The 15,435-nt window shown below is 53.5% G+C and overlaps 1 long non-coding RNA gene across 1 annotated transcript; it reads left to right on the forward strand.

Moving 5' to 3' along the window:
* The first annotated feature begins 6 nt into the window (after window positions 1-6).
* Window positions 7-978, forward strand: LOC141117252 (uncharacterized). The gene is made up of 2 exons (XR_012237131.1): window positions 7-405; window positions 471-978. It is a non-coding gene; the product is annotated as an uncharacterized lncRNA (long non-coding RNA).
* Window positions 979-15,435: the final 14,457 nt, after the last annotated feature.

The raw sequence follows: 15,435 nt of genomic DNA on the forward strand, positions 1-15,435 counted from the left end.
GCGACTGGCCGCATGAGCTTCCCTCATATGAGGACTGGGACCCCCATAACAATGTCATCCCTCAACGATCGCTGCAAATCACTGTCACTGAATGTCTTGTGTGGGAATACAAGAGGTTCCCTGATTGGATGAGGTGGAGACTGTGATGTCACTGCCTTCCCTCTCCTCTCCCTGCGGTTGGTGTGCTGAGGGGAAGCTGCTATAATTGTAGTATCACCGACTACTACAGTCTTATTCAGCGTCCACATCGATCGATCAGCTATGAGAGACGTCAGTCCGCCGACCCTCCTGAGTAGTCCCTATGAATGGCGACTCGGATCGAAGGCTTTTCAGACTGCCATTCAGCTGTAGCATTGTAATTCCTCTAGTGCCCACCACTGGTATGAAGGTGGTACTACACAGCGGGTCCCTGCCCCCCTCCCCCGACCATGGCAGGTCTCTGCCTGAGCCCCCTCCCCCGACCGTGGCAGGTCCCTGTCCCAACCCCCACCCCCACCCCCGCCGACCGTGGCGGGTCCCTGTCTCACCCCACCCTCCTGACCGTGGCAGGTCGCTGTCTCCCCGCTCGGCGGGTCCCTGTCTCCCCCTACACCCCCCCAGTCTCAGGCACTGCTATCACATTATTGTAATGACATGGAACTAATGTACAGATATATGATGAGGGTGTGCGGGTGATGGGCGGACCGGACTGTTGGGGGAGGGGGGTGTATATACCGCCCCCCCCCCCCCCCTTCCGGTCCGAATTCAGAAAGTAACTGCATGGAGACTCTGCATGAGGCTGCTCCTCCCCTCCCCCACCAAAGTTTTACCAATGACATTTCTTCACCTCGCTGAGCGTTTTATCCAGAATGAAATCTGCAGATTGAATCCTTGGGATTGGTCTGGACGATCGGTCAAAGTTTCTTTCCTGTGTTCCTCTGACACCCGGCGTACTTTTTGTATTTTAATACTGTAAATACATTTATTTCCCAAAAACAATCTCTGCTTCTGTTTTCTGACTCGTTGCTGAGAAGTTGGTGTTTATAGTGAGAACGATCGTCTTCATATTGGGCTTTCAGATGTTTGTTGTGTGACGGGGGGGGGAGGGGTCATCCATGTCTAGATAACATTTGTTCTCCCCCCAGCTCATCCAATCAAAGCCTGCGGATGGACTCCGCCCCCAGTTGTTGGATCCAATAGACAGACTGCTGTGTTTTTAGGTAGATTTATGTTGTGTAAACAGATATATAAAAAATATCCGATATAAATGTAAAGCTGCAGCTTCCCCCGAAAGTCTTCTCCCAGAGAGATCTGATCCAACGGGAGACCCCCCCCCTCCTGTGTACACGATCCAACGGGAGACCCCCCCCTCCTGTGTGCACGATCCAACGGGAGACCCCCCCCATGTGCACGATCCAACGGGAGACCCCCCCCCCATGTGCACGATCCAACGGGAGACCCCCCCCATGTGCACGATCCAACGGGAGACCCCCCCCATGTGCACGATCCAACGGGAGACCCCCCCCCCCCCCCCGTGTGCACGATCCAACGGGAGACCCCCTCCCATGTGTGCACGATCCAACGGGAGACCCCCCCTCCTGTGTGCACGATCCAACGGGAGACCCCCCCCCCATGTGCACGATCCAACGGGAGACCCCCTCCCATGTGTGCACGATCCAACGGGAGACCCCCCCTCCTGTGTGCACGATCCAACGGGAGACCCCCCCCCCATGTGCACGATCCAACGGGAGACCCCCCCATGTGTGCACGATCCAACGGGAGACCCCCCTCCTGTGTGCACGATCCAACGGAGACCCCCCTCCTGTGTGCACGATCCAACGGGAGACCCCCCTCCTGTGTGCACGATCCAACGGGAGACCCCCCCCATGTGCACGATCCAACGGGAGACCCCCCCCTCCTGTGTGCACGATCCAACGGGAGACCCCCCCCATGTGCACGATCCAACGGGAGACCCCCCCCATGTGCCACGATCCAACGGGAGACCCCCCCCCCATGTGTGCACGATCCAACGGGAGACCCCCCCCCCATGTGCACGATCCAACGGGAGACCCCCCCCATGTGTGCACGATCCAACGGGAGACCCCCCCCTCCTGTGTGCACGATCCAACGGAAGACCCCCCCCCCATGTGCACGATCCAACGGGAGACCCCCCCCCCGTGTGCACGATCCAACGGGAGACCCCCCCCCGTGTGCACGATCCAACGGGAGACCCCCCCCCCCCGTGTGCACGATCCAACGGGAGACCCCCCCCGTGTGCACGATCCAACGGGAGACCCCCCCCGTGTGCACGATCCAACGGGAGACCCCCCCTCCCGTGTGCACGATCCAACGGGAGACCCCCCCCTCCCGTGTGCACGATCCAACGGGAGACCCCCCTCCTGTGTGCACGATCCAACGGAAGACCCCCCCCATGTGCACGATCCAACGGGAGACCCCCCTCCTGTGTGCACGATCCAACGGAAGACCCCCCCATGTGCACGATCCAACGGGAGACCCCCCTCCTGTGTGCACGATCCAACGGAAGACCCCCCCATGTGCACGATCCAACGGGAGACCCCCCCTCCTGTGTGCACGATCCAATGGGAGACCCCCCCCTCCTGTGTGCACGATCCAACGGGAGACCCCCCCCTCCTGTGTGCACGATCCAACGGGAGACCCCCCCCTCCTGTGTGCACGATCCAACGGGAGACCCCCCCTCCTGTGTGCACGATCCAACGGGAGACCCCCCCCATGTGCACGATCCAACGGGAGACCCCCCCGTGTGCACGATCCAACGGGAGACCCCCCCCCCCGTGTGCACGATCCAACGGGAGACCCCCCCCCCGTGTGCACGATCCAACGGGAGACCCCCCCCCCCGTGTGCACGATCCAACGGGAGACCCCCCCTCCCGTGTGCACGATCCAACGGGAGACCCCCCTCCTGTGTGCACGATCCAACGGAAGACCCCCCCATGTGCACGATCCAACGGGAGACCCCCCTCCTGTGTGCACGATCCAACGGAAGACCCCCCCCATGTGCACGATCCAACGGGAGACCCCCCTCCTGTGTGCACGATCCAACGGAAGACCCCCCCATGTGCACGATCCAACGGGAGACCCCCCCTCCTGTGTGCATGATCCAACGGGAGACCCCCCCTCCTGTGTGCACGATCCAACGGAAGACCCCCCCATGTGCACGATCCAACGGGAGACCCCCCCCCCCGTGTGCACGATCCAATGGGGGTGATGGGAGAGACACCTCTCCCCTCCGTGTGCACGATCCAACGGGGGGAACACGAGAGACCCCCCCCCCCGTGTGCATGATCCAACGGGGGGAACACGAGAAACCCTCCCCCCGTGTGCACGATCCAACGGGGGAACACGAGACACCCCCCCCCCCGTGTGCATGATCCAACGGGGGGAACACGAGACCCCCCTATGTACACGATCCAACGGGGGGAACACGAGAGACCCTCCCCCCCCGTGTGCACGATCCAACGGGGGGGAACACGAGAGACCCTCCCCCCCCCCGTGTGCACGATCCAATGGTGGGAACACGAGACCCCCCCCATGTGCACGATCCAACGGGGGGAACACGAGAGACCCCCCCCCGTGTGCACGATCCAACGGGGGGAACACGAGACAGTTGCTGGACTACATCGCTCAGCGGTCAGTGTTCATTTTTTTGTGATACCTCCACCTTGTTTGCTTTGCAGTATGGGTAGAAGAGGTACAAATACCCCAAAAACCAGAGGCTCTAGGGGATCTCCCTCAGGCTCTGAGGACCCCCCCTTCTGCAGCGCCTCCCCCCCCCGAAGGACCTGGGATTGCCGGCCAGGGAGAGCCGTTGGGGTCGGGGGCTGCATCTGCTTCCGGCACTTCAGCCCCTGTATACATTACGCAGGAGGTTTTTTCCTCAACCATTAATGGTTTAGCGGAAAGATTAATGGCCTTAATCGCATCTTCACTCGGTGGAAGAAAACGCACTAGGCCTTCCTCTGTTCCCCAAGACCCTCAGACAGAGGAACTCTGGGAAAAAGGAGAAGAATCCCTTTCAGAGGATCGGGATGGGATTGATGATTCCTCCTCTGAGGAATCAAGTGGAGAAGGACCCTCTTCAGCTTCTCAGGATGAGAAAGTCTTAGTACAGATCCTTGCTGGATTGGTCCGCTCCACATTTAAAGTACCCGTATCTGAGTCGGTTAAAGAACCTTCTTCTTTGGGGTCACTGAAGCCTCCTCAAACAACACATGCTTTTCCTGTTTATAATTTACTAGAAAAGCTCATTTATTCTGAGTGGGATCACCCAGATAAACGTTTTTTTCCGCCTAAAAAGTTTTCAACACTTTATCCTATGGAAGAAAAGTTTATAAAGATGTGGGGGATACCGGCTGTTGACGCCGCCATTTCCTCCGTAAATAAAAGTCTGACTTGTCCTGTAGACAACGCTTAGATGCTCAGGGATCCTGTTGATAAAAAAAATGGAATCCCTGTTGAAGGATATTTTCTCCTTAGCAGGTTCAGTATCTCAACCTGCAGTGGCAGCGATTGGAATCTGTCAATACTTGAGAGACCATGTTAAACAGGTCATCAAAGTTCTACCTGAACGGCAGGCCCAGGGGTTGGCTAACCTTCCAGCGGCCTTATGTTTTGCTGTTGACGCCATCAGAGATTCTATCATCCAAACCTCTCGTCTTTCACTTGGGTTGGTGCATATGTGTAGAATCTTATGGTTGAAAAATTGATCAGCCGCAGCACCATGTAAAAAGCTTCTGGCTGGATTTCTATTTCGTGGTGCAAGGCTATTTGGAGAGAATTTGGACAACTATATCCAAAGGATCTCTAGTGGGAAGAGCACTCTCTTACCTGTTAAGAAAAGGAGTAAGCGTCCCTCTTTTAAACGGGCTCTTTCCCCAGTGCCAGGAGCATCAGCTTCCAGGCAGTCGTGACGACCTCCTCCGTCAGGTCCAAGAAATACATTTCAGAGACGACCCCAGGGACAAAAGAAGTCCTGGGGGAAGAAGCCTACTAGACAAGACACTAAAGCCTCTTTATGAAGGGGCGCCCCCGCTCGCTCGGGTGGGGGGAAGATTGCTACGGTTCTCAAAGCTCTGGCAGGAGGATTTCCAGGACAGATGGGTGATCTCCATGGTAACTTTAGGTTACAAACTGGAGTTCCAAGAATTCCCCTCTCCTCGTTTCCTCAGATCAAATGTCCCCAGAGATCCAGAGAAAAAGCAGTCGCTCCTTCTAGCATTAGAGCGACTATTGTCTAGATAACATTTGTTCTCCCCCCAGCTCATCCAATCAAAGCCTGCGGATGGACTCCGCCCCCAGTTGTTGGATCCAATAGACAGACTTCTGTGTTTTTAGGTAGATTTATGTTGTGTAAAAAGATATATAAAAAATATCCGATATAAATGTAAAGCTGCAGCTTCCCCCGAAAGTCTTCTCCCAGAGAGATCTGATCCAACGGGAGACCCCCCCTCCTGTGTGCACGATCCAACGGGAGACCCCCCCCATGTGCACGATCCAACGGGAGACCCCCCCCATGTGCACGATCCAACGGGAGACCCCCCCCCCCCGTGTGCACGATCCAACGGGAGACCCCCCCCCATGTGCACGATCCAACGGGAGACCCCCCCCATGTGCACGATCCAACGGGAGACCCCCTCCCATGTGTGCACGATCCAACGGGAGACCCCCCCTCCTGTGTGCACGATCCAACGGGAGACCCCCCCCATGTGCACGATCCAACGGGAGACCCCCCCATGTGTGCACGATCCAACGGGAGACCCCCCTCCTGTGTGCACGATCCAACGGGAGACCCCCCTCCTGTGTGCACGATCCAACGGGAGACCCCCCTCCTGTGTGCACGATCCAACGGGAGACCCCCCCCCATGTGCACGATCCAACGGGAGACCCCCCCCTCCTGTGTGCACGATCCAACGGGAGACCCCCCCCCCCATGTGCACGATCCAACGGGAGACCCCCCCCATGTGCACGATCCAACGGGAGACCCCCCCCATGTGTGCACGATCCAACGGGAGACCCCCCCTCCTGTGTGCACGATCCAACGGGAGACCCCCCCCCCATGTGCACGATCCAACGGGAGACCCCCCCCATGTGTGCACGATCCAACGGGAGACCCCCCCCTCCTGTGTGCACGATCCAACGGAAGACCCCCCCCCATGTGCACGATCCAACGGGAGACCCCCCCCCCCGTGTGCACGATCCAACGGGAGACCCCCCCCGTGTGCACGATCCAACGGGAGACCCCCCCCCGTGTGCACGATCCAACGGGAGACCCCCCCTCCCGTGTGCACGATCCAACGGGAGACCCCCCCCCTCCTGTGTGCACGATCCAACGGGAGACCCCCCTCCTGTGTGCACGATCCAACGGAAGACCCCCCCCATGTGCACGATCCAACGGGAGACCCCCCTCCTGTGTGCACGATCCAACGGAAGACCCCCCCCATGTGCACGATTCAACGGGAGACCCCCCTCCTGTGTGCACGATCCAACGGAAGACCCCCCCATGTGCACGATCCAACGGGAGACCCCCCTCCTGTGTGCACGATCCAACGGAAGACCCCCCCATGTGCACGATCCAACGGGAGACCCCCCCTCCTGTGTGCACGATCCAACGGGAGACCCCCCCTCCTGTGTGCACGATCCAACGGGAGACCCCCCCCTCCTGTGTGCACGATCCAACGGGAGACCCCCCCCTCCTGTGTGCACGATCCAACGGGAGACCCCCCCTCCTGTGTGCACGATCCAACGGGAGACCCCCCCCATGTGCACGATCCAACGGGAGACCCCCCCCCCCCGTGTGCACGATCCAACGGGAGACCCCCCCCCCCCGTGTGCACGATCCAACGGGAGACCCCCCCCCCGTGTGCACGATCCAACGGGAGACCCCCCCCGTGTGCACGATCCAACGGGAGACCCCCCCCTCCCATGTGCACGATCCAACGGGAGACCCCCCCCTCCTGTGTGCACGATCCAACGGGAGACCCCCCTCCTGTGTGCACGATCCAACGGAAGACCCCCCCATGTGCACGATCCAACGGGAGACCCCCCTCCTGTGTGCACGATCCAACGGAAGACCCCCCCCATGTGCACGATCCAACGGGAGACCCCCCTCCTGTGTGCACGATCCAACGGAAGACCCCCCATGTGCACGATCCAACGGGAGACCCCCCCTCCTGTGTGCATGATCCAACGGGAGACCCCCCCTCCTGTGTGCACGATCCAACGGAAGACCCCCCCATGTGCACGATCCAACGGGAGACCCCCCTCCTGTGTGCACGATCCAACGGAAGACCCCCCCATGTGCACGATCCAACGGGGGGAACACGAGAGACCCTCCCCCCCATGTGCACGATCCTACAGGGGTGACACAAGACGACCCCCCCCCCCCGTGTGCACGATCCAATGGGGGTGATGGGAGAGACACCTCTCCCCTCCGTGTGCACGATCCAACGGGGGGAACACGAGAGACCCCCCCCCCGTGTGCATGATCCAACGGGGGGAACACGAGAAACCCTCCCCCCGTGTGCACGATCCAACGGGGGAACACGAGACACCCCCCCCCCCGTGTGCATGATCCAACGGGGGGAACATGAGACCCCCCTATGTACACGATCCAACGGGGGGAACACGAGAGACCCTCCCCCCCCGTGTGCACGATCCAACGGGGGGAACACGAGAGACCCTCCCCTCCCCGTGTGCACGATCCAATGGTGGGAACACGAGACCCCCCCCCCCCCCATGTGCACGATCCAACGGGGGGAACACGAGAGACCCCCCCCCCGTGTGCACGATCCAACGGGGGGAACACGAGACAGTTGCTGGACTACATCGCTCAGCGGTCAGTGTTCATTTTTTTGTGATACCTCCACCTTGTTTGCTTTGCAGTATGGGTAGAAGAGGTACAAATACCCCAAAAACCAGAGGCTCTAGGGGATCTCCCTCAGGCTCTGAGGACCCCCCCTTCTGCAGCGCCTCCCCCCCCCGAAGGACCTGGGATTGCCGGCCAGGGAGAGCCGTTGGGGTCGGGGGCTGCATCTGCTTCCGGCACTTCAGCCCCTGTATACATTACGCAGGAGGTTTTTTCCTCAACCATTAATGGTTTAGCGGAAAGATTAATGGCCTTAATCGCATCTTCACTCGGTGGAAGAAAACGCACTAGGCCTTCCTCTGTTCCCCAAGACCCTCAGACAGAGGAACTCTGGGGAAAAAGGAGAAGAATCCCTTTCAGAGGATCGGGATGGGATTGATGATTCCTCCTCTGAGGAATCAAGTGGAGAAGGACCCTCTTCAGCTTCTCAGGATGAGAAAGTCTTAGTACAGATCCTTGCTGGATTGGTCCGCTCCACATTTAAAGTACCCGTATCTGAGTCGGTTAAAGAACCTTCTTCTTTGGGGTCACTGAAGCCTCCTCAAACAACACATGCTTTTCCTGTTTATAATTTACTAGAAAAGCTCATTTATTCTGAGTGGGATCACCCAGATAAACGTTTTTTTCCGCCTAAAAAGTTTTCAACACTTTATCCTATGGAAGAAAAGTTTATAAAGATGTGGGGGATACCGGCTGTTGACGCCGCCATTTCCTCCGTAAATAAAAGTCTGACTTGTCCTGTAGACAACGCTTAGATGCTCAGGGATCCTGTTGATAAAAAAAATGGAATCCCTGTTGAAGGATATTTTCTCCTTAGCAGGTTCAGTATCTCAACCTGCAGTGGCAGCGATCGGAATCTGTCAATACTTGAGAGACCATGTTAAACAGGTCATCAAAGTTCTACCTGAACGGCAGGCCCAGGGGTTGGCTAACCTTCCAGCGGCCTTATGTTTTGCTGTTGACGCCATCAGAGATTCTATCATCCAAACCTCTCGTCTTTCACTTGGGTTGGTGCATATGTGTAGAATCTTATGGTTGAAAAATTGATCAGCCGCAGCACCATGTAAAAAGCTTCTGGCTGGATTTCTATTTCGTGGTGCAAGGCTATTTGGAGAGAATTTGGACAACTATATCCAAAGGATCTCTAGTGGGAAGAGCACTCTCTTACCTGTTAAGAAAAGGAGTAAGCGTCCCTCTTTTAAACGGGCTCTTTCCCCAGTGCCAGGAGCATCAGCTTCCAGGCAGTCGTGACGACCTCCTCCGTCAGGTCCAAGAAATACATTTCAGAGACGACCCCAGGGACAAAAGAAGTCCTGGGGGAAGAAGCCTACTAGACAAGACACTAAAGCCTCTTTATGAAGGGGCGCCCCCGCTCGCTCGGGTGGGGGGAAGATTGCTACGGTTCTCAAAGCTCTGGCAGGAGGATTTCCAGGACAGATGGGTGATCTCCATGGTAACTTTAGGTTACAAACTGGAGTTCCAAGAATTCCCCTCTCCTCGTTTCCTCAGATCAAATGTCCCCAGAGATCCAGAGAAAAAGCAGTCGCTCCTTCTAGCATTAGAGCGACTATTGTCGCAAAAGGTCGTTGTGATGGTTCCCACGAAAGATCAAGGATTGGGATTTTATTCCAACCTTTTTACGGTTCAAAAACCTAATGGAGATGTCAGACCCATCCTGGATCTAAAGGATCTAAATCGATTCCTAAAGATTCGATCTTTTCGCAGGGAATCAATTCGGACAGTAGTCTCCATCCTACAGGGAGGAGAATTTCTGGCATCAATAAACAGCAGAGATGCGTATCTGCAGGTGCCCATTTTTCCTGCTCATCAAAAGTACTTGAATGGAGGAGAGGATTTGGATGCCGCACACCGGATGTAGTCAAAAAACTTCACTTTATTGAAAAAATGGGATCATCAAAATAACAAGACTGTCATGCAGAAAGTACAGGTAAGCTGACGCGTTTCGCACTCAGGACTGAGTGCTTACTCATAGCTCAAAAGTACTTGCGCTTCGAAATAGAAGGACGCCATTTTCAGTTTGTAGCCCTGCCTTTCGGGCTAGCCACTGCACCTCGAGTGTTTACAAAGATCTTTGCTCCTCCTCTGGCCAGATTAAGGGCTCAGGGTATAACTGTCGAAGCATACCTAGACGACCTGCTCTTGATAGACCGCTCGGTAGCCTGTTTGAGCGGGAAAATGCTCAGTTTCATTCAAGACTGCTGCAACACAGTATCCTGTTTTCCTGGAACAAGAAGGTTCAGGCATTAGATTTTCTGATGCACCTGTCTCCTACAGTGCGTCAGAGCCTCAATTGGTGGTTAATACCCGAAAGCCTGCAGAAAGGGAAATCCTTTCTACCAGTTACCTGGACGGTGGTAACAAAGGATGCCAGTCTTTCGGGTTGGGGAGCAGTTCTGGAACAGTCTGCGGTCCAAGGGGAATGGTCCAAAACCGAGAGGACCTTACCCATCAACATTCTGGAGATCCATGCGGCGTATCTAGCCCTAAAGGCCTGGACTCTCAGGCTACAGGGCTGCCCGGTCAGGATCCAGTCCGACAATGCAATCTGAATGCAATCTATAAACTGGGGGGAGAACCTCTGGGGGGTATCTAGGATGGAAAAGGACCTGCGGGTCCTAGTAGATGATAGGCTCAGCAATGACATGCAATGCCAAGCTGCTGCTAACAAAGCAAACAATATTGGCATTAAAGAGATCAACCCCAGAGATAAAACGATAATTCTCCCGCTCTACAAGACTCTGGTCCGGCCGCACCTGGAGTATGCTGTCCATTTCTGGGTACCAGTCCTCAGGAAGGATGTACTGGAAATGGAGTGAGTACAAAGAAGGGCAACAAAGCTAATAAAGGGTCTGGAGGATCTTAGTTATGAGGAAAGGTTGTGAGCTCTGAACTTATTCTCTCTGGAGAAGAGACGCTTGAGAGGGGATATGATTTCAATGTATAAATACCGGACTGGTGACCCCACAATATATAAATACCGGACTGGTGACCCCACAATATACAAATACCGGACTGGTGACCCCACAATATATAAATACCGGACTGGTGACCCCACAATAGGGAGGAAACTTTTTCGCAGAAGGGAGTTTAACAAGACTCGTCACTCATTAAAATTAGAAGAAAAGAGGTTTAACCTTAAACTACGTAGAGGGTTCTTTACTGTAAGAGCGGCAAGGATGTGGAATTCCCTTCCACAGGCAGTGGTCTCAGCGGGGAGCATCGATAGCTTCAAGAAACTATTAGATAATCACCTGAATGACCACAACATGCAGGGATATACAATGTAATACTGACACATAATCACACACATAGGTTGGACTTGATGGACTTGTGTCTTTTTTCAACCTCACCTACTATGTAACTATAATGCCACAGCAGTGGCTTATATCAATCATCAAGGAGGCACCAGGAGTCGGGCAGCTCAGAGAGAAGTGAACCAGATTTTAGTCTGAGCAGAAAAGCATGTGCCATGCATATCGGCAGTTTTCATTCCGGGGATAGAGAACTGGCAGGCGGACTATTTGAGTCGCCAGCGGTTAGTCCCAGGGGAATGGTCTCTTCACCCCGACGTCTTTTGGGCCATATGCCAAAGATGGGGGGTTCCAGATGTAGATCTTTGCATCCAGGTTCAACAAGAAGATCGACAAGTTTGTGGCAAGAACAAAGTATACTCTTGCATACGGGACAGATGCATTGGTGATTCCGTGGCATCGGTTCTCACTGATTTATGCATTCCTTCCTATTCTGCTACTGCCACGACTCCTTCGCAGGATCAGGCAGGAAAAGAAGTCGGTACTTCTGGTGGCCCCAGCTTGGCCCAGGAGAGCCTGGTATGCAGAAATAGTAAGGATGACGGTGGGTTCCCCGTGGATCCTACCGTCACGTCCAGACCTGTTATCCCAAGGTCCAGTGTTCCATCCTGCCTTACAAATGCTAAATTTGATGGTTTGGCTATTGAGACCCACGTTCTGAAGAGTCGTGGGCTTTCAGGTCCTGTGATCTCTACCTTAATGCAAGGAAGCCAGCTTCCAGAGTGATTTATCATACATTCACCTGGTCTTCAGTCCATAAATTCACCTGGTCTTCTGTCCATACATTCACCTGGTCTTCAGTTCATACATTCACCTGGTCTTCAGTCCATACATTCCCCTGGTCTTCAGTTCATACATTCACCTGGTCTTCAGTCCATACATTCACCTGGTCTTCAGTTCATACATTCACCTGGTCTTCAGTTCATACATTCACCTGGTCTTCAGTCCATACATTCACCTGGTCTTCAGTTCATACATTCACCTGGTCTTCAGTCCATACATTCACCTGGTCTTCAGTTCATACATTCACCTGGTCTTCAGTCCATACATTCACCTGGTCTTCAGTTCATACATTCACCTGGTCTTCAGTCCATACATTCACCTGGTCTTCAGTTCATACATTCACCTGGTCTTCAGTCCATACATTCACCTGGTCTTCAGTTCATACATTCACCAGATTCTATCAGGTGGATGTGAGAAGGCATGAGGATATCGCCTTTGGGCGTAGTGTGCTGCAGGCAGTGGTACGAGGTCCTCAGGTCTGATTACACCCTACGTTGTGTGGTCCCCCCCTCAGATAGCATTACTCTGGGACATCCCATCAGTAATTACTGAGGCTCTGTGTCCCGTGATGTTCGAGAAAGAAAATAGGATTTTTTATAACCGCTTACCTGTAAAATCCTTTTCTTTTGATGGACATCACGGGACACAGAGGTCCCGCCCCTCTTCTAATACACTATATTGCTTGGCTACAAAACTGAGGTATCCCTGGAAGGGGAGGGGTTATATAGGGGGTTGAACTTCCTGTTTAGAGTGTGACCAGTGTCCAATCACCTAGTGATACCCTATATAACCCATCAGTAATTACTGAGGCTCTGTGTCCCGTGATGTACCTCAAAAGAAAAGGATTTTACAGGTAAGCTGTTATAAAAAATCCTATTTTTATACAACGCTTAAAGCGGTTGTATACCCGCAAAATTTTTTATTTTTTTTTAACTCTGTAAAGCAAAAGGCATAATGAGCTAGTATGCACCGCATACTAGCTCATTATGAAATACTTACCTTAGAACGAGGCGTCAGTATCTTACCTGGTCCACGCCGAGGGAGCTGTCATGTTGCCTCGGCGTGTCTTCCGGGTATCGCGGTTCCAGCGCTGTGAGTGGCTGGAGCCGCGATGTCATCACTCCCGCGCATGCGCGCGGGAGATTTCTTACTCGGCAAGGTCCGGCAGCTGCCGGGCTTCAGCCGAGAATCCCCTGTGCGCATGCGCCGCTGCAGTCAGCGGCGCATAGCAAGGGGAATATCTCCTAAACCGTAAAGGTTTAGGAGATATTTTTTTTACCTACAGGTAAGCCTTATTATAGGCCTTATTATAGGCCTTATTATAGGCTTACCTGTAGGTAAAAGTAAAAAAAAGACTATACAACCGCTTTAATGCATTGCATTTCATCCATCGCATTTCATCCATCGCATTTCATTCATCGTATTTCACATTTGGTTGGCATTTAGATGTTATTTCCACCAGCGTTGTACTAATATATTCCGATGTTTGTTATCCCCGTTGGATCAGAGGTGAGATCAGAGCACTTCTCAGCACCATTTCCCTGTTCTTATTACACATATTTATGTTGTGGGATCTCCAGAATCCTCGGAGGTGATGATACATTGTCTCCTATGGTAAGTGACCACAGCCTGGCTGGAGACATTCATAGCTGAGCTCTCTACATGCGGGAATCCCCCCCCCAGCAGTGACTCCGCTGCCCCAGATCCCCCCCCAGCAGTGACTCCGCTGCCCCAGATCCCCCCCCAGCAGTGACTCCGCTGCCCCAGATCCCCTCCCAGCAGTGACTCCGCTGCCCCAGATCCCCCCCCAGCAGTGACTCTGCTGCCCCAGATCCCCCCCACTGCTGGGGGGGATCTGGGGCAGCGGAGTCACTACTGGGGGGGGACCTGGGGCAGCGGAGTCACTGCTGGGTGGGGATCTGGGGCAGCTGAGTCACTGCTGGGTGGGGATCTGGGGCAGCGGAGTCACTGCTGGGTGGGGATCTGGGGCAGCGGAGTCACTGCTGGGTGGGGATCTGGGGCAGCGGAGTCACTGCTGGGGGGGGGGGGGATTCCCGCATGTAGAGAGCTCAGCTATGAATGTCTCCAGCCAGGCTGTGGTCACTTACCATAGGAGACAATGTATCATCACCTCCGAGGATTCTGGAGATCCCACAACATAAATATGTGTAATAAGAACAGGGAAATGGTGCTGAGAAGTGCTCTGATCTCACCTCTGATCCAACGGGGATAACAAACATCGGAATATATTAGTACAACGCTGGTGGAAATAACATCTAAATGCCAACCAAATGTTAAATATTGCATTCATATTTTTGCCACCCAAATACATTATTTTACATTTTTCTACATTGAACCTCATTTGCCATGTAGTCGCCCCTCCCCCATTAATTTGTTCAGGTCTTTTTGCAAGGTTTCCACATCCTGTGGAGAAGTTATTGCCCTGCTTAGCTTAGTATCGTCTGCAAATACAGAGATTGAACTGTTTATCCCATCCTCCAGATCGTTTATGAACAAATTAAATAGGATTGGTCCCAGCACAGAACCCTGGGGAACCCCACTACCCACCCCTGACCATTCTGAGTACTCCCCATTTATCACCACCCTCTGAACACGCCCTTGTAGCCAGTTTTCAATCCATGTACTCACCCTATGGTCCATGCCAACGGACCTTATTTTGTACAGTAAACGTTTATGGGGAACTGTGTCAAATGCTTTTGTAAAATCCAGATACACCACGTCTACGGGCCTTCCTTTATCTAGATGGCAACTCACCACCTCATAGAAGGTTAATAGATTGGTTTGGCAAGAACGATTCTTCATGAATTCATGCTGATTACTGCTAATGATACCGTTCTTATTACTAAAATCTTGTATATAGTCCCTTATCATCCCCTCCAAGAGTTTACATACTATTGATGTTAGGCTAACTGGTCTGTAATTCCCAGGGATGTATTTTGGGCCCTTTTTAAATATTGGTGCTACATTGGCTTTTCTCCAATCAGCTGGTACCATTCCAGTCAATAGACTGTCTGTAAAAATTAGGAACAACGGTCTGGCAATCACCTGACTGAGTTCCCTAAGTACCCTCGGGTGCAAGCCATCTGGTCCCGGTGATTTATTAATGTTAAGTTTCTCAAGTCTAATTTTAATTCCGTCCTCTGTTAACCATGTAGGTGCTTCCTGTGTTGTGTCATGAGGATAAACACTGCAGTTTTGGTTACTAAAGCCCCCCGATTCACTCGTGAAGACTGAGGAGAAGAATAAATTCAATACCTTTGCCATCTCCCCATCCTTTGTAACCAGATGTCCTTCCTCATTCTTTATGGGGCCAATATGGTCTGTCCTCCCTTTTTTACTGTTTACATACTTAAAGAATTTCTTGGGATTTTTTTTGCTCTCCTCCGCTATGTGTCTTTCATGTTCTATCTTAGCCGT

Source organism: Aquarana catesbeiana, linkage group LG13 (assembly GCF_042186555.1).
Source record: "Aquarana catesbeiana isolate 2022-GZ linkage group LG13, ASM4218655v1, whole genome shotgun sequence".
Classification (NCBI taxonomy): domain Eukaryota; kingdom Metazoa; phylum Chordata; class Amphibia; order Anura; family Ranidae; genus Aquarana; species Aquarana catesbeiana.